The sequence below is a fragment of the Humulus lupulus genome, chromosome 8, assembly GCF_963169125.1.
Source record: "Humulus lupulus chromosome 8, drHumLupu1.1, whole genome shotgun sequence".
In the NCBI taxonomy this organism is placed as follows: Eukaryota; Viridiplantae; Streptophyta; class Magnoliopsida; order Rosales; family Cannabaceae; genus Humulus; species Humulus lupulus.
In genome coordinates this window covers 122,711,818-122,734,199 of record NC_084800.1, presented here as the reverse complement: position 1 = coordinate 122,734,199, position 22,382 = coordinate 122,711,818, and the positions used below count along the sequence as shown (strand labels likewise).

Below are 22,382 nucleotides of genomic sequence, written 5' to 3'. Positions count from 1 at the left end.
TAATACTCTGCTGCAGAAAGGATACACGGGTTAGACACTACAAGAAAAACTACTTTCCATAAGACCAAAAAAGTATTATCAAATATATACCATAACACTTTTCAATATGTTAAGGAAGGCGGTGTTATCGTAGGTAGGAGCATTTTACATAACACTTTTCCATGGTTATAGAGAAGTATTATTGTATAGCCTACAATAACACTTTTAGTGTGTTATTTTAATAAATAAATAAGTGTTCTGTGATACGCTTTGTACTATTTAATATAACACAGTTTACAACTTATAAAATAGTGTTAAAGCATACTCTACAATAATACAATCTCTGCATTATATATAATAGAATTGGTTGTACAATACAATTTTGTATTGATAATTAAGTGATAAAGTTTTTTTTTTACATTATTAAAAGAATTTATAAAAGTTTTAACTAATGTGGTACATATAATATGAACTTATATAAGACTTTTCTTTCCTTGTAGACAACTAAGGAAAAAAATATTATCCGTTGGAGCGAAACAAAATAATATAAAGAAATGTTTATGAATTGCTTGAATAGATTTACAATATTTAGTCTAGTTTAGGCTTCTAAAATCATATTACAAAATAAATTCTACAAAATTAGAATTCTATATAATCTACAAAGTTAAGAAAAAAGATTATTTGATTCTAATGAACTCATCCACAAATTTGCTCATTTTTGCTTCAAAAAAATCAATCTCATTATACCTGCAAATTGCCAAAAAAAAAAAAAAAAAGCATTAAATCACAAACAAAGAAAAATATAAATTGGTCCATTAGCAGCAAAAACATATATAAACGGAACGCGACATTCTTTTTAATATGGACAAAGTACTTTCTTTTTGTCACCCATATGTATGATATATGTATAGAGTACAATGTTTCACAAGAAGCTATAGCAACAGCAACAAAGAATTAAGAAATGTTGGTAGTTGTTTCAGCATAGAAATATGAGAAGAAATCTAATTTTTATACTATCAAACACGTCATTTCCAGCGTCAAAATAAAATAAAAATATAGGAGAAGTTAAGAAAAATGTAACGTTTTAGCTTATATTCTACAATATCACATATGAATTTTCTAATACCAAAACATCAACAGAACTTGTCCAATACACTCTCTAAACTTTTAATCTCTACCCTACACTTATATATATATATCTATATAAGCCCTACACAATTTTTACAACACACAAAATATAAATAAAATATATATACTAATAATAATGGCAGCAACACATTAACTAATAAGCATAGCAAAAACAGTAAAAATAAATTCTCAAGCAACTTGTCTACTTCTTTACTTTCAATATACAAATCTTACAATAGATATTTCTATTAGCAATTCAGCATTGAGAAACAACACAAAATAACTACCGGATAATACTAGCTAATTTTGAGTTTTAATAATTGATGACCGGTTCCAATACTTAGTTCACCTCTAAACAAAAACTGTGAAACTAGAAAACTAAAACACTTAACATATTATCAAATTTTAGAGCAAAATTAATGACATTAATTAATATAGATATAAATAGCATCATTTATATTAATGACAAATATATATTAAATAGCATCATTTTATCTTTTTTTGTCATAAGTCTGCAAGTTCAACAGCAGTGAAAACTAAATGAGTGAAAACAATTTTAGTTTTCCAAGTCCATTAAAATGGTATCGGTAGCTATGTACTGATCACCAAAAGAATGTCTTCCAATGCATATTAGTTTGTTCCATCCAGAGAAACAAATAATAAAGAAAAACACAAACCAATCCTGATTGTATGATAAAAACATAATTGAAATGAGAATATTACACATCACATACCATAGACAAGGTGTGGAACTTTTGCATCAGAGTAATTTCAATGACCATTTAAAAAAATTCGTATTGTACGAATTGGACTCCTTCCCGTTTGTTTCAAGTTGTACTCATTCACATCCCCTTCATCTATCATATCACAAGATCATTTAATTTCCATTATCAATGATCCCAAACATTTTTTAAGCAAAGAAATTTATATTCATGTTATTTTTGTAATCAAGTTGATCAACTACAACCCAATTAAAATATTAGGACATGCTATTTTTCAAACATAGTAGATATATTAGGGTAGGTAGGAGAGAGAATTAGTGGCTTGTGGGGTAAAATACAATTTAAAAAAAAAAACTAAAATATTAACATACTTTAAAGTAGAGAGATATGGATGCATGTATGTTCACAATGGACTTCCTCACTTTTCATTAAAATAAAAAATAAAATACGATCCATTAACACTTTGTAATAATCATATCCATTAACACTTCCAACGTGTTGAGCACACTTTTTAATAATCATATACATTCAATATAGTACATGTCAATATCAAACCCAACCTAATTTTTCACAAGAAAGAAAAAAATACATTGAATTTCCAAAAAACCAACGCATAAGGGATCACCTCCAAAAATTCAAGATACCAAAGGACCTAGAAGAGAGAGCTCAAGAAGCCAACGCATGCAACCATTACAAGCAAAACAATTTTTAATTATAACACTTAAAAACTTAACTGACATTGGCCACAAACGACAATGATATAAGAATGACTTTCAATTATGATCAAGACACAATATCTATATGGGTTGTCTTCCTAGAGTTGGACTTTGACCAAGAAAAGTAAATCCCCTGATCATTTTTGTTACAAAACATTGCATTAAATATATAAGGGTCTACAAATTTGGCATAGTGAATTCTTTTAAAAAGTGCCATTTTCGGTAGTTCCAACTATGTGAGATTCTCATAGTAATTTTCTCATTACTTTAGTACTAGACATGATAGATAAGAGACATGTTTACTCAATATATATATTGTTATATTATTTTATAATATAATGTTTTAGATTAAATAAATGTGACAAAGTGTGTCACATATTGTAACATATAATAGAGAGTTACAATATTTATATATATGAGATATATCCAAATAATGTAACATATTTGGTGTTACAAATTTGTAACCTCAAAATATTACCCTTTATTGTGTAAATTGTTGTTACACAATATTGAGATGAATTTTATAAAAGCCATATGTGATATGGCTGTTAGAGATATGATTTCAACCCCAATAATGTGTTTTGGGAGTTACAAAATCATTTGGGAGGGTTTGGAACCGTTTGGAAAAACAACACAATTTTTGTGCTGAATTTGGTCGGTGGCTGCGGCCACCAACATTCAGTGGCCGCAGCTTGTGGGTCAGAGACCAGTGGCCGCGGCCACAGGCCAAAACTGACCAAATTTTCAGTTTTTTCAATCTTTGTTGAACGGCTCAAAAAACCCAAATAACTCCCAAATCTCTTTTTTAATTCCATATTAATCCAATTAAACATTGGTAACAGCCATGGGGGTTGGTGGAATTTGAAATTCAAAGGGTGTCTCTAAACTCTATAAATAGGAGCCTATAGCTCACTTGTAAGACACAACTTTTCTATCCACTAGAGCACTTGGCTAGAAACACCTTGAGGCTTGATAATTCTAGAAAACTTTTCCAATATCTGAGAGAGATCCCTTAGTGCTTGAGTTAGGGGGAAATAAGCTTTTGGACAAATGTTTTAAACCTTGTTCAAGTTGGTGATCCCCAATCCTCTTCACTTAGGTTGTGTAAGTGAGAGTTTGATTGTGTTTCTGTTCTTCTTTTTATTCTATTGTTTTTCTTCTTATTCTCTTGTTCTATTTTACTTGTATATTTTGTTTAAGAGTTGTAATCTTTTCATTTGGTCTAAACACTTTATTTTACTTGTAATCTTTTGCTTAGAGTTGTATTCTCACTATTCTCTTCTTCATCATCATCTTCTTCCTTTCTTTAGTTTATTTGTATTTTCAGTTATAGAGTTGTAACCTTATTTAATCAATCTATATTTACTTGTAATATTATTGCATAGAGTTGTAATATTATAATCATTTCCATTGAGGCAAAACAATATTTTCCTAACATTCAAAAGCTTATCCCCATTGTTTGTTTCAATGGAAGGTGAGACTATCAAAATCATGCACCAAGACCTAGTAGGGTGGAATAGGTTTCATGGATTCAATTGAACTTGGTGGTAAGACAAGGTAAGTGTAAATTTTATATAATAGTGGTGAAATTTTATTTCATGTATTAGCATGTTTTCCAAATGTTGATATATGAATAAATTGTGTAAATGTTAACATGTTAATATAATATGAGATACATTGTAACATAGGTTACACATCTATTTGTGAAACTTAAATCCTTAGAAGTGAACTTTTGAGAAGCTCTACATAATCTAGTGATTATTAATCTTATGTGTATGCTATATGTGAGATAGTAGTACATACATTTGACATGAAAATTATGTTTTGAGAATTTATAAAGCATGATAATTAGGTAGTTTTTGACATGCCTATATATTGATTTTGTGAATAAATAGATATGTGAATTGTTGTATGATATTTGTGATATACTTACAATATAATTATGAGATTCAAAACGCATGCTAATATGATGGATATATGTTGAAAAATTATGTGAAATTTCTTTGAGACATAATTATGTTAATATATAAAAGTATATTGATATATACATAAGAATTATCATGATTATTATGGTGTGCCATATAATATGATTATTAAGGTGATAATAATATAAATATGTTTTATCCTATATTATTGCAATGTGATGAGTTACCATTTATTTGGTAAATAAAGAGAATTATTTGAGAAATTAAAATTTCTCATTTAAGTGTTGACCATCTCAACTTATGAGATAAGAAAAGATGAACCTAAAAAGGCTACATCTTTTGATAAGTATCTTGCTATTGCAAAAAAAAAAAAAATTGATCAAGGTGGATCCAAATTATGGGATGACATATTGACCTATAGGCTTGGAGTCTAAAGTGTGGTCAAAAGAGAAAATATTTGAGAATTATTTAGTGACAATAATTCTCAAATATTCAATGTCTCAATGAGGTGACATTACAAAATTGGAGAAGCAATTTTGAATCTTTATACCAATAATGAATAAGGTTGAAGAGAATTTTATTCATTCTTGTTAAAGATGGTGATATGTTTTAAATTAATCTCAATGAGGAGATAATGTTAAACCAAAGCATTAGAAATCAAAGTGTTTAAATAAATCATTGAGGGTTTATTTTCTTTGATTTAAGTGTTTAAAATTGACATCTTCAAATTGATTTTGATGAGAAAATCAATGGATGTCAAAATGATGTTTTCAAAATAATCTCAAAGAGACTCTTAGAAAATGCCCAAAAGTTGTTTAAGAGATTTTGAGATTATTTAGACAATTAAAAGCGAAATTAGTGATTATTTTCTTGAAATTTTTTCACATGGTATTTATATCTCCATGTGAGTTATGGAAAAGAAGAAAACCCAACATAGGGTACTTCAAAGTGTTGGGGTGTCTTGCATATTGCAAGAAAAACGAACCTAATAGAACAAAGTTAGGTTCTAGAGCCACAAAGTGTGCTTTTGTTGATTATGCCAACAATAGTAAAGCTTATAGGCTATTAGACTTAGAGTCTAATATTATGATTGAATCTAGAGAAGTTGAATTCTTTGAGAATATGTTATGTGACAACAATTCTCAAGCTTCAACATCTCTAAAGGAGGATTTGTTATATGAGAACAATTCTCAAGCTTCTACATCCAAAGTTGATTCTCAAGAGGAGAATTCTCAAAAGGATTTAAACCAACCCTTTGAACCTAGAAGAAGTCAAAGGCTTAAAAATCATAAAAGTCTAGTAGTGGATGAGATAGATTCTTAACGAATTTCATTCTACATGGTAGAAGGAAATAGAGAGGAAGTCATTAGGAAAATTCCTATTGTACTTCTCGTTGAAGATGATCCTAAGACTTATAGAGAAGCTATGCAATCGAGAGATAGTGCGTTTTGGAAGAAGCCATCAATGATGAGATGGATTCCATTCTTTCCAATAACACTTGGGAATTGGTAGATCTCCCACCGGGGTCTAAGCCAATTGGGTGTAAGTGGGTATTTAGGAGAAAATACCACACTGATGGCACTATCCAAACCTTTAAAGCTAGATTAGTAGCTAAAGGGTTTAGGCAAAAAGAGGGTATCGATTATTTCGATACCTATGCGCCTGTTGCAAGAACAACTTCTATAAGAATTTTGTTCGCTTTAGCTTCTATACACAACTTGTATGTTCATCAAATGGATGTCAAAACGGCATTCCTTAATGGTGACCTCAATAAGGAGGTCTATATGGAACAACCCGAAGGGTTTGTCCTACCAAAATATGAACATAAAGTTTGTAGACTTGTAAAATCCTTTTATGGATTGAAACAAGCTCGTAAGCAATGGCATGAGAAATTTGATCAAGCCATCATGTCTAATGGGTTTAGACATAACAATGGAGACAAGTGTTTGTATTCCAAAACTTGTAAGGGATATGTGATCATTGTTTGCTTATATGTGGATGACATGCTTATTCTAAGTAATAGCATGAAAGGGATAGAAGAAACGAAGAGGTTTCTATCATCAACCTTCATGATGAAAGATCTTGGAGAAGTTGATACCATACTCGGTATCAAAGTAAAGAAACATAGTGGGGGTTTTGCGTTAGGGCAAGCCCACTATGTTGAGAAAGTATTGAACAAATTTAACCATCTCAAGGTTAAAGATGCCAATACTCCATTCGATCATAGTGTAAAACTTGAGAAGAATGAAGGAAGAGCGATGGCTCAATTGGAGTATGCCAGTGCTATAGGGAGTCTAATGTATGCTGCCCAGTGTACTAGACCTGATATAGCATTTGCAGTAAGTAAACTTAGTAGGTTTACAAGTAATCCAAGTGTGGATCACTGGAAGGCAATTGGAAGAGTCCTAGGTTATCTTAAGAAAACCAAAGGACTAAGCCTTCACTACTCCAAATTTCTTTCGATTTTAGAAGGATATACAGATGCAAGTTGGATATCCAATCTTGGGGACAACTTGTCCACAACTGGTTGGGTATTTACACTTGGTGGAGGTGCAATTTCTTGGGGTTCCAAGAAACAAACCTGTATATTTCATTCCACTATGGAAGCAGAGTTCATAGCTCTAGCTACTACCGACAAAGAGGCCGAATGGTTAAGGGATCTGTTGATAGAGATTCCCCTAATCAAAGATAATGTATCTACTATATCGATACATTGTGATAGCCAAGCGACATTGGCTAGAGCATACAACGGAGTGTATAATGGGAAGTCTAGACACATTAGTCTAAGACATGGATATGTAAGAGAATTGATTCAAAAAGGAGTCATCTCAATATCCTATGTGAGAACTAGTGAAAATCTGGCGGATCCTTTCACTAAGCCACTAACGAGAGATTTATTGGCTGCATCATCTCGAGGGATGGGACTTAAACTCCCTAAAGAGATTCACGATTGATGGTAACCTATCTTAACACTAGTTATTCAACTAGTGTTAGGTTCAATAGGTAATAACAAGTCAATCAAGTGAATATTAGTTGTACTCAAAACAAGTCCCATCTGAGATATTGAGTACTTGTGTGTTACCAAGTGGATGGTTAAAACCGAAAGGTTTTTTAATAGAGTTCAGTCTAGTAAAGACAAGTATTTTTGGTAACAAAATACTGTAAGAATTCTACCTATATGGACCTAGGGGTGGTGCCGCCTCTCATGAGAATTGGGAGTATTCTCAAGAATGTTCACGAATGGAAAGTGCACATGGCCATTAACAGTGCAAAGCGAGACATAGAGGTCTCAAGTGAACATCGCAAAGATGTGTGTGTTATCACCAATTTGTCATCATGAAAAGATGGTTCAATGCCTAGTGCAACCTAATTTTCGACAAATTTTGTGATAATTACACTATAGTAAAGTTCAAGTTGAAAAACACTTTACTTTATGCACTAATGCAATGACTCCTATAAGTGAGAGTTCTTATTTAATCAAGTGGGGGATATGTTATATTTCAAAATATAATGATTGATTAAATAAGTATTACAATAAGATAACTATTTAATCTTGTGGGGGAATGTTATATTATTTTATAATATAATGTAAAATTATATTATATTATAATATAATGTTTTAGATTAAATAAATGTGACAAAGTGTGTCACATATTGTAACATATAATAGAGAGTTACAATATTTAGATATATGAGATATATCCAAATAATGTAACATATTTGCTGTTACAAATTTGTAACCTCCAAATATTACCCTTTATTGTGTAAATTGTTATTACACAATATTGAGATGAATTTCATAAAAGCCATATGTGATATGGCTGTTAGAGATATGATTTTAACCCCAATAATGTGTTTTGGGAGTTACAAAATCATTTGGGAGGGTTTGGAACCGTTTGGAAAAACAACACAATTATTGTGCTGAATTCGGTCGGTGGCCGCGGCCACCAACATTCAGTGGCCGCGGCCACTAATGTCTCTGGCCGCGGCCACAGGCCAAAACTGACCAAATTTTCAGTTTTTTCAATCTTTGTTGAACGGCTCAAAAAACTCAAAAAGCTCCCAAATCTCTTTTTTAATTCCATATCAATCCAATTAAACATTGGTAACAGCCATGGGGGTTGGTGGAATTTGAAATTCAAAGGGTGTCTCTAAACTCTATAAATAGGAGCCTATAGCTCACTTGTAAGACACAACTTTTCTATCCACTAGAGCACTTGGCTAGAAACACCTTGAGGCTTGATAATTCTAGAAAGCTTTTCCAATATCTGAGAGAGATCCCTTAGTGCTTGAGTTAGGGGGAAATAAGCTTTTGGACAAAGGTTTTAAACCTTGTTCAAGTTGGTGATCCCCAATCCTCTTCACTTAGGTTGTGTAAGTGAGAGTTTGATTATGTTTCTGCTCTTCTTTTTATTCTATTGTTTTTCTTCTTATTCTCTTGTTCTATTTTACTTGTATATATTGTTTAAGAGTTGTAATCTTTTTATTTGGTCTAAACACTTTATTTTACTTGTAATCTTTTGCTTAGAGTTGTATTCTCTTCTTCATCATCATCTTCTTCCTTTTTTTAGTTTATTTGTATTTTCAGTTATAGAGTTGTAACCTTATTTAATCAATCTATATTTACTTGTAATATTATTGCATAGAGTTGTAATATTATAATCATTTCCATTGAGGCAAAACAATATTTTCCTAACATTTATAATGTCCTAAACGGAATACATATGGGCACAATAATTAATTCATGTAGATGGAGACATCTTTAGCAAAAGATAGATTATGAACAAAAGTATAGTTGGAACATAAGTTAAAAAACAAAAAGAGAATTGATAAGTAAAAATATTTGGACCATATTATGTTCATGCATATGTCAAAAGAAACCTACATATATGAATTAAAGTTTGAAGACCTTGTACTGCGAAAAAAGGAATACTTGCATATGCTGAAATATATATATATATATATATATATGAGTTCAAGCTGAATATAAGACAGAGCACATGGAGATAGCTTTCCATTACATTCTCTCACTTTTATAATAAATAAATATATTATATGAGAACAGAGACTTTCATATTTATAAAAGTAAACATGAAATACATAGCATCTAAATAAAAAACCTACCCCAAAAACGATTTATTTTAATGGAACACTAGCAGCAAGTCCCTAATTCCCAAAATCAAGATTGAATTTTTATCAATTTGATTTGCTAAGATTCTCAAGAATGAAGTTAGTGAGCAACACGTATCAACCACAGGGAACTCAAACCATGTAAAAGAAATTAAAGCAGATAACAAACCAATTTGCATTCAAATACAAAGTCAATAGACTGAAAGGGAATACATTCTATTTATACATAGATTGAAAAAAAAAATCAAAACCCAAATAATAATCATGTGAAAATGCAGCAAATTTTTTTTCAGTATATATACACGTAATCTAAAAATTGACATCATTATATATAAACATGATCTAGTGTTTGTCAAGAATTAGAAATGGGAGCAAATATTAAATAAAGTCTCTACTATAAACACAAGATTTGAGCCAAAAACAAAATGAAAAAGAGAAGAAGTGTACCTGAAATGGAATAAGGATAGAGCAAGGAAATATAAATAGGAGTAGATCTATAAAAATGGTGCTAGTTTATTAAGCCAAGACCTAACGTACAAATCCATCCACTACAGTCCAAAAGCCCAAACCTTGCTGCTGCAATTAACACCTCAAACCCACTAGAAAATTAATAAGTAAATTTATGAACATATATAGCATATACATGCCTATAAAGCATAATATTTGAAATAAAACACGAACTATATCTGACAGTAAATAAAATACCTTCTCTAGAGATCTTTTCCTTTCTTTGCAAGGTCAAATCAAGCCCTAAAGGAATTTTTCCAACCATAATCTGAATGTAGTGAGACTTTGAAAATTAAAAAAGAAAGCAATCAGTTAAGAAACCTACAAGAAAAAGAAGAAAAAAGAAAGAAATAATGAGATAGAAGAAGAGAGGAAGGATGCGAAGGAGAGAGAAGAGTTATAGACAAAGAGTTATTTAGTGACAAGAAAGAATGAGAAAATTGAGAATTGGAGAATAAATATAACACATTTTTAGTTTGCCGCTGATAATTTTTTAAGGCCCGCCATTTGTTTTTCCAATTTTCACTTTACTGCTTTTTTATATTATAAATTATAATACTTTTTAAATAAAATTATATTAATGTGTTGTAGAAAGTATTATTTGGTGTAGTGAGAGAAACTGAAGGAATGACTCATTCATTCCGCTGTGTATAATGTAAGTATTCTTATCATTATTTCTATATGAATTCAATTTTAGAAACATGTTCTAGGTTATCTTATTTTAATATGTTTAATATATGATTTACATGAAAATAAACAAAATCCAGTATATGTTTTCTAATGGAGGCAGCAATGCCCCAGCTCGCATGTGTTCGCGACTCCAGGCTGCGAGCTGTATTTTCGTCTCTGTGTTGTTTTCTCTCGGAGCAAAACAACTCCTTTCGTTGGAGTTGGCTGGCCGACACACTAGCTTCCCAGTTAGTTTTAGCCTGTCGTAAGTTAAGAGTTCTTAAATTTGTCTGGTGATGTGACATAACTCTCTGGTAATGTTTAGCCTCGAAGAAAGAGCTCTTCGAGGCCGGGGCAGAAGGGATTTTGGTGGCGGTGTGTGTGGTTAATTAATTTGGTGTGCTTCCCATGAAGTTGAAGGAGAGTTCACCTAGAGAAAAAGCTATTGTCACCCTACACTTGGGATCAAGGGGAACTGGTCAAACCTTGGGGTCTGGATCTGGATGCACATCAAATTGTAATCCTTCTTTTTCCTTTTTTGGCCACGTCAATCTGACGATTGAAATGGGTGTGAATGTCTTCTTGCTCGAGGTGCTCTTTGTGTTTCTAGATCAACCACTAGTTTTGGGAAAATGGAGACTCAATTCGAGGAGACGGTGGGTGGTAAGGAATCACGAGCTCGGGCCCCTACTGATTCTCTGAAGACTGTGACATCTAACAAGAAAGAAAAAGGTGAGGGCCCATTATTTAAAAATAATAGGAAGAATTAAAGTTTGATAACTCGAGTTTGCAAGTTTGAGATGACAAGATCGCATTAATCAAGCCTAAAGGCTCGAAATAGCGAGATTGACTCAAATGCCATAACCGAGCTATGAAAAGTTTGGGGCATCGAGAGTGGATCCATGCGAGAGTGGGGTAGTTACCTCCAATTTGGGATATCCTAAATTTCTAGGGAGAAATGGGCAGTTACCCAAAATGGAGATATCATCGGGCTACGTGCGTTAAAACCCTAATTCAAAACCCTATTTCTTACACTACACGAAACCTATAACCTATTACCCCATAACCTAAAAAAGTGCAATTTTTGCTAGTTTTTTACCAAATTTTTTGCCTAAACAGATCTTTATTCACTACAAATACTCATCCATACAAATAAAAATATCCTATTTTACAGAGAAGACTTCAAAAATACAACAAGAACCAAAATAATTTCTCATGCATGAACACTAAATGAACGGTACAAAAAAAAAAAAAAAAACTTACACAAAGTCGATCGTGGAAATGAGTAGATCAGAAGATCAGAAGATCAGAAGTAGGAATGATCCTGTGGAACCAAACGATCGAAGGCTGCTTTGTTTTTTCAACTTGGAGAACATGCGAGATTTTGGAACTCTGGTTCGTAATTCTTTTATGATAGATGGGAGAGTAAAAGTGAAGATGGAGGAGATGAGTGGGAGTTTAAATATGCAAAAGTAGGTGAAAAGGTGGCATTGAGAAATTGATCTAAACCCTTGAAGCAGATTAGATTGTGATCCAACGGACTGGGTTTGATTTTGAAGGTTGGAGGCAAAAATGGAAATAGGAAAGGACATGTGTAGAGAAAAGAGTACTTCAGTACTTCAGTATGCAATCCCCTAAAGACACGTGTCCATACTCGAGTGTGGTAGGTGGACACATTTTTCAAAAGTGGAGTTCAAAAGTTTACTTCTCAAAGGATTCGAACCAACACTTTTGAGGGGGCAAAATGTTACACCCAAATTTTGAGATTAGGTAATTGACCTCGAAATGTAGGCTCGTAAGAACATAGGCTCAAAATAAATGAATTTCCATGTGACACTTGTGATTATTATCATGAAATGTCGTGGCCACATGGTTCCAGATCTACCATCATCATTCGAGCATGAGTTGTAGGCTCGAAGGAATTAACCTTCTCTGGAGGATGAGCTAGACAGACTTAGGGAGGGAGGAGGAAGCGAAAACGAGAATGATGAGCTCGAAGTTTGATTGGTCTCGAAAGCGCGGTAAAGCAATGTTCAAGCTCGATGATGCATTTACCACAAGGAAAAACTGTTAGGAAATCTCTATTTCTTAGGGATTAGCTATAACCATGTGTCGAATCCCTATTTTTATGGGATAGTTATTTGAATAACACATTTAAGCTGTGTTATTATTATTATTTGGATATCTATTTGAATTTAAATATTAGATTGTAACTTCCCTAAATTGGGGGGAATATATTCTTGTAACTGGATCTATAAATAGTCTGGATTTGATCATTTGTACTCACACACAATTTTGTACTAAAAAGGGAGTCTACCAAATTGCTTTCACTGGAAGCCTTCGCACAGAGTTGATTATAATAGTGACTCGTGAACATAGGCATATTATAACTATTGAACCACATTAAAAATCTCTGGTTTATTCTTTTCTTCCTAAATTAATTGTTTATTGCTCTACATAATTAAGTTGACGAAAAACAGTGTCAACATTGGGCACGGTCCCATTAAAGCATGTAATGAGTACATTGTTTATTAAAATATATAAAAGAAATGAATTTATTTATAATTAATGGTTAATACTATTAGTAGAATAATATTTTATAAACTTCAGATAATTCTCAATTCATTAATACAACTATAATCTTGTACAAGTACGAGAAGATTAAGATCATAGATAATGAATTGAAAAGTCCAGAATATATCAAAGTTCACTAGTATTATGAATACATATAATCTAGATCTTGATCCCTAGTGTAATTAGACATCTTAATGGATATGCTTTATATAATAAGATTATATAGGATTGGACCCATTATATGTTGAGTTTGGTTAAATATAATCGTTAAGTTGTTTACACAATGTGGTGTAAAATACTGAACAATTTCTTACTTAAGTTGAAGTGAAAAAATGAGTTTTTATTGTAGGCATTAAAAATTGACTTTTATAGGTCTAAAGTGATACAATGAGGTATCTAAGCTTACTCTAAACATTTAGAATCATTTGGAGGTAATTAAGAATGATTTTGGGCACCCTAGGCAGTTGGGAGGTGACATGTTGCAACCTAGGTAGCGACATGTCGCTTGTCTCAAGTTTTAAGTTACGTGCTTTGGTTCAAAATTGATGTGTTTAAAAGCTATAATCCTATTGGTTAAACTTAATGACGACGCCTACACTATAAAAGAGGCCCGTTAGAGTTGTAAATAATTTATCATACTTTTTAACTCTCCCTCTCAACCTCTCTCTCTCTCTCTCTAACGTTTAAAGATCATAAGTTTTCTCTAAGAAATTCATCAAGAAAGTTCTTGTCTTGAGAATTTCAAATGCTTGTTCAATCTCAATTCTCTTTCCTACTAGAGAAAGCCACAAGCATCTATGAAGGGATAGGAAATTGAGAATTTGTACAATGATACATTTAACGTATAAGTCTTAGTTTTGATTATTCTTGATCAGAAGGATTCAAGTGATGTTACATCTATGGTTTGAAGTTTTCAAGATGATCAAAGAGTTTATTTAGATTCTTATTATATTTGTGGTGTAATTTCATTCTCTCCCAACAGCGTGTATTTAACTCTTAATCTATGATATCATTTACCATAAAGAGTTATAATCATATCACACAATGATCATATGCCGATCAAGGAAATATACCATTTTGGTCCTATGAGTTTATACAAAATACTAAATATGCCTTCCAATCTTCATAAATACCGAAATGGTACCATCTGTTTTGTTGTTCCTACAAAAATGGTACCCATAACTTATTTTTTTAGTCAAAATTATTTTTTCAAAGGCCATTTTACCCTTACTTATATATTTTATCTATAATTAAAATTATTTTTAATTATGTTAATAAATTAATAATACCTAAAATTTATTTTAAAAAAAATATAAACTCAAAGAAATAATAATAAAATAGAAAAGGAGAATAAAATAAATAAATAATGAGAAATAATTTATTATTATTTAATATTTGATTATAACTTAATTTTTTTTTAAGCATTATCATTATTTATGTAAGTACATATATATATATATATTTCTTATTCGTCTTTTTTACTTTATATTTTAATACTTTTTTTGTTTAGTATTTTCCCCTCTAGGTCTCGCTTTTATATTTAGTATTTTACTACCAATTGTTTTTTTTTTAAATTCTTGAAACAAAATCTTATATGTGTATTATATATAGACAAAATATATAAGTAGGGGTAAAATGGTCCTTGAAAAAAATAATTTTGACTGAAAATAATTTTAGGGTACCATTTTAGTAGGAAAAACAAAACACATGGTACCATTTCGATATTTATGAAGTCTGGGAGGCATATCTTGTATTTTGTATAAACTCATCGGACCAAAATGGTATATTCCTACATATCAATTTGAATCATGAGTGATCATGAACTCCTCTTTATGTCAATTGGATCTAAATTCACTTGTCATGGTTTGTTTGTAAATTTGGCTTAGACTTATGTTTTAGAAGTTCATTGATGTAGATGGTTGTGAACATGGCTTTACAAAATATGGAATCCAAACCATTAAAGAATTTGATCACTAGTCTAATTTATTGGAGCTTGTCCATAAGTCCCTAGGCCGACTCCATAAACAATGTTCAAGATAAGAGTGACAAATAGAGGGATATATTTATAAAAGAGGTCCTTTAGAGTTGTAAATAATTTATCATACTTTTTAACTCTCCCTCTCAACCCCTCTCTCTCTCTCTCTAACGTTTAAAGATTATAAGTTTTCTCTAAGAAATTCATCAAGAAAGTTCTTGTCTTGAGAATTTCAAATGCTTGTTCAATCTCAATTCTCTTTCCTACTAGAGAAAGCCACAAGCATCTATGAAGGGATAGGAATGAGCACAAGTCCATTAAAATTGCAAAACGTGCAAAGTGGGGAAAATTGTGGTCAAGTGTAGTGTGAGAGGTATTACTGATTTTATCATTGAAAATATTTGGTTCAAGCTTGTAAGCAACCAAGGATTTCGATAAGGCTTTGTAATGCTTTCACTAAGGTAAAGTTTGAGTCGAAAGATATTTTACTTTATGCACCAATATTTTTGAGTTGGAGATAGAGGTTTGTATTTAACCAAGTGGGGGAATGTTAGGATTACTTAAATACAAATGTAAATGATTTTACACAAGGTGGTGTAAAATCCTTAATGATTTCACATAATGGAGATGTGAAATATGAGTTTGAGTTGTAGGCATTTAAAAATTACATTTTTTTTATCTAAAATTGTACAATGAGGTATCGAAGCATGCCCAAAAATTTTGGGAGTAATTGGAGCTGTCTAAGGTCAATTTTGAGCAACTTGACTAGAGACTAGGCGACATATTGCTGGGCGATGTGTTGCCTATTCATGACATGGCAAATATGTTTTTTGGCTTCAAATTTAAAACTTAAAAGCTTCAATCCTATTGGTTAGACTTAATGACGGTTCTTACACTATAAAAGAGGTCAATTAGAGTTGAGAGGTCTTGATCACACTTCTCAACTCTCTCTCTTACCCCTCTCTCTCTCTCTCTAGCTCTCAAGAACACACTTTCTCTCCAAGAAAATCACCAAGAATTGCTTGACATGTGATTTTCAAGGCTTGTTACCTCCTAATTCTATTTTCACTATTGTAGAAGCTTCGAGCGATTTGGGAAAGGCTTAGAATAAAGAATTTGTACAACAATTTTCTTCATGGCAAGCTTTGTTGCCAGGATTTTGGTATTTCTGAGATAGGAAGTTTTGATTTCATTTTTGTGTTTTCCATCTTCTTTTGTGTTATTACTTTTGATATTTACCTTGTATTTTCTGTTTAGAGGTCTAATATTAGGGTGGTGACTAATCACTTTCCTAAAAAGAAACCTAATGTATGTTACTTTCATATGTTTGGTTGTGTATGTTATATTCTCAGGGATCGTGGGAACATTGGGAAGTTTGGTGCAAAAAGTGATGTTGGTAATTTTCTTGGATACTCTATTGTTGACCCTGATTTTGGTCAACTGACGTGGAGTCAAAATTGCTTGATGTGGATAGAAATGTTGAGATGAGAATAATGATAAAAACAATAAAACACACAGGAATTTATAGTGGTTCGGCCCCAGAATCAGGTAATAACCTACGTCCACTTGAGCTGTTATTGATATAAGATTCAAAGGAGTAATCAAAGAACTAGGGTTCAATGAGTTTCACAAACCTCTCAAGAACCATACAATATATCAAATGTGATAGCTCTAATACACTTGTAAAACTCTAATCTCAGATAATTCGAAAGCCAAAAGTCCCTTCCTTGAGCTATCTTTTTCTATTTATAGGCTCAAGGAAGATTACATTAATTTGTTACAGATATTCTGTCCTAAATAATCGGATACTCAGGAAATCATGGGAGATAATTTCGGATAGGATTATAACTGCATAAGATTTTCTCCAAATATAGCGAGTATACGACCAGGCTGGTCGTATATAAAGATTGAGTGTAGCACCATAGACATCTTTCTGGTCAATGGTCGAACAAGACTCCTGCCAGATGTCAGCCACGTGTATTAAATGTCTGCCATGTCATCCATGCCTATTTTTCGGATAACATTTACCCCCAAGTTTGTTTAGTGCGACCAGCAATAAAGAAACTTTAGGGAAACAACCGTTCATATACCCCACAAAATCTGTCAGAATCCTCGTGCGTTTTTGAAAACCGTGACATAATTATGTCTAATCAAGCCTTTTCGGTTTTCAAGAAATCAATTCGACGGCTTATACACTCCCCCACGTTTCAAAAATGGGAAAGTCATGATTGCCACTTTTTGCCGTACTTCAGCCTCTATAAGTAACCTCTTTATTTTTCTTATAATATTTTACTCACCATTCCAATCAAGAACTTTGCTTCAGAGCCCAGAATTTCGAAACCATTCAGACGTCCTGCCGAAGGTCTTTCCGATTCAAAATTTCTATCTTTTCTGAATCTCCACCCTTTGCTCAGGTAATTACTTCGTCTTTTACACTCTTCATTATGCCATGCATGCTGTTTACTGTGCTCTGCGATTTCCTGCGTTCTTGAGTAGAAATTATGAGGATATTTGTATAAACCATCTGATTCTTGGTAAGAGAGTGTATTTCTGCTTTGTATAAGTTAGGAGCTAGTTCGATAGTAAGGATCATAGGTTTAGGGCGTAAGATCGATGTAAAAATTCAATCTTTAAGCTAGTTGAAAAAACTGGGTTTTTTCCTGCCCTTTAGGAGTTGAAAATTTTCCTTTTCAGAAAACATTTTATTTCCTTTTTTATCCGTTTTTCAAACTGTTAGCACCAAACTTAGTGTATGGGTAGGATGCTGCTGGTCAATAGACGCGAGCAACGTTATCCCAATCTCCCATGTAACTCCGCAGGCTATGTGTCTGATCTCCTCCTTTGTCTGTTTGCAGTTCATATGCAAGACCCTTGGGGAGGAGAAAGACCCATTGAAGACGACCTCCTAGCTCAGCTGCTTGAAGGTGAAGAAAACCCCTCTATTCTGATACCAGATATCCCTTTCTCTCGCCCTAGCCCAAACCCTTCTCCAGTCCCAACCCAGAGAATGGCTCGAACAAAAACAAAAGCTCAATAAAGGAAAATCCCTAACTCCTCGTGCCAGTCTACTGCTGATGCCCACTCGACCAGTGGTCGAGGTGAAAATGTTCCTGATGCCAATGTACAAAGGCATTCCCGTCCTCGACACGCTGTTCAACCGGATGTCGGGTGGCATGTTGTTCCCCATAGTAGAGTGACGATCTGGATGATCGCCAACTACTTAAACAAGTATAAACTGACAGGGGTGACCCTGGTCAGACCTTCTGTCGACTAAAGGGCCAACCTGCCAGGCGGGGCCTATAGCGCCTGGTCACGGTTTCACATTGAGGCAGGTGCCACTTTGCCTCTTCACCCGTTCTTTCAGGGGGTGGCAAATTACTTTGGAGTTACCCCCTTTCAAATCACCCCAAATGGATATAGAATGCTGGCCGCACTCTATATCCTTTATAAACTCAGAAAATGGCCAGAGCCCACTCCCCACGAGGTCAACTTTCTTTTTGACCTCAAGTCCAACCCTAACCAAGAAGGCACAGGGTTTTTCCATTTTTGTCACCAAGAAACCGGGCGCACTTTCTTGGCCGACACTACTCACATCTCCAACGTGGGGACGTATGACCAAGAATACTTCCTTACTCCCGACTTAGCCGCTGACAACCTGGCCTTCACCCGAGGAGGTAAAAATTCTACGTCACTAGCTTCTTCACTTAGTGTTTTTCTGTCACAATGTCTTGACATTCCACTGTGTTCCAGGCCCATGGTTATGTCCAAATCCAACTCCAGGGATGGAGTCAAGGGTGGCACTCTTAGCCAGCATGTCGAATGCTGATAAGAGTGTCAAAAATTTAGTTAATGAGGCTAACCTTAGGCTGGTCGGCCTCTGGAATCCTCCACCAGTGACGAGCGAACCTTCAACGGAGAACGCCCAAGCAGAAGTGGAACCCGAGCAGCAACCCCAAGCGTCTCCTCTGCAGAGGATACCAACTGGGGTTACAATCAGGGAACCTGCCGTCCCTCATCGAGCAGAGAAACCCTTGGCCCCCGAGGGCAAAGGAAAACAAAAGGTTGCTGAGCCTACCGAACGTTCTGACGACTCGTCAGATGAAAACGGTATAATAATCTCGCTTTTAAATCATTTGCCAATTCCCTCTCATCTATTTGATGGGGATGGCAACTTTAGGAATGCTCCGTCCTTAAATTCAGATTTCTTCCAGGAACTAGGTAGTTCAGTAAATAATGTTACGACCAGTAGTTGTAGCACAGGTACTTTACTTGTAATCCTCTTACTTTTATTCTTTTATCTTGCATTACACTTTTGTCTTACTGCTTGTGTTGCTTCCTTTGGTGCAGGTATGGACTTCGAGGACGTCTTTGAGCACTATCAAGCTGCCGCTGCCTCTTTTGTCCCGAAGAAGGACAACAAGAGGGCTCGAGGGGAAAGGAGCAAGACCCCCTCGAAGAAGGCTCGAACAGACGATGCTCCAGCCACTGCCTCCTCCAAGGAGAACTCACCACCTCTGCCCCCTTCTGAGCAGACGACTCCCACTCCTGTTAATCCACAGCCTTCTTCTAAGGCTACAGACAAAGAGGCAATGGACAACTTGCCTGAAGGCTCCCTGCCCAGCTTCGTGGTCGGCTCAGCCAGGGAGAGGATATACAAGCTCTTGAAGCACAGACGCATCCAGGCCGCCATTACTAAAACTGCCTCAATGGAGGCTGATCAAGTCGTCAACAGAGGGTTGAACAAGATAGTTAGCGTAAGTAATCTCCTGCAACTTTATCATTTATGTCTGATTTCTTTTCCTTACTCTATCTCATTCTTTGTCTTCAGGGGCTGCTAACTTTAACTGCTGGCTAGCACCGTGTTGGGGCATTGGTTTCTCGGGGAAAGAACTTCGACTCCAGGCTTGCCCAGAGTAAGCAAGCACTTGAGGCTGACAACAACAAGCTGCTCGAGGAGAAGAAGGAGCTGTCCAAGCAGAACGAACAACTATGCGAGGACCAAGCCACTCTCACCCAGGAGCTTCTGGACGCCCAAGATGCCCTGAAGAAAGCCAACGAATCCAGAGAAAAATTCAGGGAGAGTGCCAAGCTCATCACTCAAGAATGTAAGCAGCTTGAGCTTGATCTGAACGCCAGCAGGCAAGAGACGAGGGAGCTTGAAAAGCAAGTACAAGAGCTCGAGGAGGACGGGGCCAAGAATTTGAAGAAGTATAAGGAGGCCACTCACCTCTGTTTCTATGAATTCTGGAAGCACAACCGGGAGGCTAACTTCAACTACCTGTCCGAACGGTTGAAGAGGACTTTGATGGCGCAGTGCGCCATCCGGCTGGAAAAGGAAGAGAAGGACAAAGTGCCTGCCGCTGATCTTGAAGCTGGTCCTTCGGCTGACCAAGGCACTCCTCCCAATCCTTAGGACCCTCCTGCTCCTTAAAAATATATATATTTTTTCTTTTATTTCGTTTTCATGGCCCACGGTTCGTAAAGACAATTTGCTTTTATTGCTGCGAGGGCAGCTTTTTACTTTGCTGCAAGGGCAGCTTTATTTTTAATTAAACAATTACATCCGAGTAGTACTGCTCACGGTGTAAAAGAATGCCTTTTGATATTATAATATTTTTGTCTATCATAACATCTGTTCGCATGACCGAACTTAGCATATTACTTTGGCTTGATTTAACAAAATATAAATTTTGAAAAATACTCTAAGTACCGTAGCATGCTTTCACTCATTTTGTTCGTGTGTTTACATACCTCTTGGTATGCTTTCCTATCGATGTACCTTATATGCCCCCCAAGTGATCAAGGAGCTTTAGGTCCTTGGTCACTTGCCTTGACCACGCCCTGTGCAAACATTACTGCTCGGAATAACTTGTAAAATATAGAATACAGCAAAACAACACACGTAGTGAACAAATACTTGTAAAAATAAATTTACAAAGGTTGGCAAGAATGACTGGCTGCGCACAGTCCCTTATAATCTCGTATTAAAAATGGACTAAACATGTCTTTACGAGTGATCTTAAAAAGATCTTACACTTATAAGCGATTAGCCATACAACGTGGCTAACCCTTTTTTCAAAACTTGTAAAAAGTAAAAATTAATACAAGCCAGTCCTTTAAAAAGGACTGTTTATTGATAATACTTGCACAGGTGTTCTCCGTTCCAATAGCGTGGAACGAGATCTCCATTTAAGCGTGCAAGCTTGTAAGTGCCTGGATGAAGGACTTCCTCAATCTGGTAAGGTCCTTCCCAGTTTGGTCCGAGCACTCCAGCAGTTGGGTCGCGGGTGTTTAAGAAAACTCGTCGTAGTACTAGGTCTTCAACGTTGAATTTTCTTTCTTTCACTTTTGAGTTAAAATACCGGGCGACCTTTAGCTGGTACGCAGCTACTCGGAGTTGGGCTCTTTCCCGTTTCTCTTCAAGTGAGTCTAAGGACTCCATCATCAGTTGGCTATTCTGGTCCTGGTCGTATGTAATTCGTCGATAGGAGGGCGGATCTAACTCGACGGGCAACATAGCCTCATACCCGTATGCTAAGGAAAACGAGGTATGACCTGTCGCTGTTCGGTGAGATGTTCTATACGACCAGAGTACTTCAGGCAGCTGTTTTGGCCATGCTCCTTTTGCGTCTTCAAGTCTTTTCTTCAAGGTATCCTTAAGCATTTTATTCATTGCTTCGACTTGCCCATTTTCTTGTGGATGTGCAACTGAAGAAAAGCTTTTGACGATTCCATGTCTCTCCCAGAAGTCTGTGAATAAGTCACTATCAAACTGGGTGCCGTTGTCTGAGACAATTTTTCGAGGCAAACCATATCGGCAAACAATGTTCTTGATGATAAAGTTAAGAACTTTCTTGGTCGTTATGGAAGCGAGAGGCTCAGCTTCGGCCCATTTGGTGAAGTAGTCGACTGCTACGACTGCGTATTTCACTCCACCCTTTTTCGTTGGCAGCGATCCAATCAAATCTATCCCCCATACTGCAAAAGGCCAAGGACTCTGCATCTGTTTTAACTCGTTGGGAGCTGCACATGGGATCTTGGAAAATCTCTGACACTT

At 34.9% G+C, this 22,382-nt stretch overlaps 1 long non-coding RNA gene across 2 annotated transcripts; it reads right to left on the bottom strand.

Annotated features, from left to right (window-relative positions):
• Positions 1–526: 526 nt before the first annotated feature.
• LOC133794054 (uncharacterized) lies at positions 527–10,706 on the bottom strand. Of its 2 annotated transcripts, none has more exons than XR_009875103.1 (4): positions 10,306–10,706; positions 10,048–10,199; positions 1,842–1,964; positions 527–726 (listed from the first exon to the last, which is right to left on the bottom strand). It is a non-coding gene; the product is annotated as an uncharacterized LOC133794054 (long non-coding RNA). The 2 variants fall into 2 exon arrangements; XR_009875102.1 differs by having other exon boundaries at positions 10,048–10,176; positions 10,306–10,701.
• Between the last annotated feature and the right edge of the window lie 11,676 nt (positions 10,707–22,382).